Raw genomic sequence first — 2,627 nt, forward strand, 5'->3', positions numbered from 1 at the left:
ATTCTTCCGTAAGAACTCTTGGTCGATAGATTTCCGTAAATCCTATCTATAGTCCACCATAATCACAGGATCGTACGAGTGACCATAGTGTTGAGATAAAATAAGTCAATCAGTTCCAACTTACCCGACGTAGAAGGGGTCATATTATGCCTACCGACGAAGAAGGGACTCATTGGAGGTTGACCTATAAAGACTATTCTCAATTTTTGTTTATACGAGGAAGATCCCATCAACTTAGTTTTAATTCATTTTAAGTGAACGAATAACTAGCATTACGTGAATGAATTAACTTAGGTGATGGCTTAAAATCGTGTGACATATGAATGTCATAGAAAACTAACGCGTGACCTCTATATGAGTCAGTTTTCATGCAATTATTAGGTGGTTTGGTTTTAGGCGGAATATGATGCATATTATCGTTACAAAAAAATAAATAAAAGAATGCAATACGTAAATAAAATTCCTAGTGTGGCCTATCCTAATAAAAAGAACATAAAACAACTTTGGAATCCACCGTTGGACCCGAGAAGCTTGTCTTGATGTTCCATCTTGATCCTTGTAGCGGGAGTGAGCATCCGGTTCTCCATCTTTGGTCTTCTCAAAAATTACAATTAAAATTTACAAAATATAAACCTATTTACATTCTAAATAAAAACTGTAATTACAAGTGAAAAATCCAAAACGGAGATACGAGATCTCAAGATACAACCAAGACCGTGTTCCATCATTACGGTAACACGTTCTACTAAGGCCACACTAAGTTACAACCGTTTGTAAAAATGAATAAAAACGTAATTAAAAGCATTCAAGGTATTCAACAATAACGATAAAAATAAAATGCATCAACTAAAATAAATTCATTCGTATTCCGTAATTATGTTAAATTTATCCAAACCACCTTTTAACGATTAAAATTATGTGATAAAACTGCTTCTATCTGTTTAATTTTAATCTATTACAATCCGTTACTTTAAATACGCTTTAAAATAACTATATGGTACGTAAGTGAACCGTTTCACTATCAAGCGAGTGTACAACATCCGTATGATGTACATTTTATGGCCAAAAGAGAATTTAAAACAAAAGGAATAAAATTCAATGCTGCCAAAACGAAATCCCTCGATCCAGGGACAAAAGTTCTCGATCGAGGAACAAAAAAGGGTCGATCGAATGAAGCTGCCATTCGATCGAGAGGTTGCCAAACAGAAGTACTGATCGACGGGACTCGAGGTCGATCGAGGACTCATATTAGCAATCTTTCGATCGAGTACGAGGACTTCTCGATCGAGCAGTGGGGGGGTTTTAAAATAGTTCGATCGAGTTAAACATGTACTCGATCGAGTAAAAACATGACAGAAAAGTTCTCGATCGACAAGAAATCCACTCGATCGAGACAAAATAGTTCTGAAAACTTAAAACCCTCGTGAAAACAGATTTGTCGACACAAAACCATTTCAAAAATGATCTAATTCGTGTAAAATTAAATCAACAAATTGCAAAACTTTAACATATTGCTATAATGATCGAGTAAAATAACAATATGCATGGCACGGTTTTCAATGCACAAAAATCAGCCGTGTAAAAAAAAAATATACCAGCCGCACGGTTTTTATGCAAAAACAAAATCGTTTCAAATCGATTTATGAAAAATCACAATGAAAATTTACGTGGCCTCGCTCTGATACCACTTGTAGGGAAATATCCGTAAAATTCCCTTAAATTTTAAGGATTATAACGCAAATTTACATGTGAATTATGGTCATAAAACATAAATACAAGAGAAACGATAAAGGTAAAGAATCAACCTCGGGTCCTAGTGCAATTCGGCAAAATGAACAGAAATCAACGTAGATTTCCTCCTAATTGTTGCACCCAAGACCGTCTGAGACTATGCCCTTGTGCTAGAAATGCTCTCTAATTGACTTGCAATATTGAGAGAGCTATTGTGAGGTTATTCGATGTGAGATCTAGAAATTTCAGAGAAAAATACTCTGAAACCCTAATATTTTTGTCAAAATGAATGATTAGGTTAGAAAGGAGGAGAGGCTCTCATTTTGTTCCTCCATTCGGCCAACCATGAGCCCTCATGGGGAAGTGGGCTTCCACTTCCTCTTAATTTTAACTCGTGGTCCGGCTCGAAAATTGCTAAATGTATATGACGCGGTTTTTATTATAAATCGTCATCGGTTATCGGCTATTAAAATATCAACTAATAACACGGGTTAGTTGAAATATTAATACATGTCCGATAAAGACAATATTGTATAATTAATTCAATATACATTAATTAAATATAAATCGTTTATATTCAATTTACGAATTAACTGTTTAATTCGTCTTAGCCATTATTATTTAATCCGTATTAAATAAAATATCTCAACATCACATTTGACTAATTATTAGTCAATAACTCCGACTAACTGGTTAGTCAAATTTGGCATCAACATGACTGTATTTTCATACTGTCACATCTCTCAAACGTATCCTATAGGTGTGACTTTTAGGGACCAGTTGATCATCGCCATCTGTATGACAATAACGTCAAACTTATCTAGCAAGCCAACCGTTATTGATAAACGTGGACCAACTGATTATAATACAAAAGTATACCCTTTGATCCTTTTAGA

The sequence above is a fragment of the Silene latifolia genome, chromosome 5 (assembly GCF_048544455.1).
Source record: "Silene latifolia isolate original U9 population chromosome 5, ASM4854445v1, whole genome shotgun sequence".
Lineage (NCBI taxonomy): Eukaryota > Viridiplantae > Streptophyta > Magnoliopsida > Caryophyllales > Caryophyllaceae > Silene > Silene latifolia.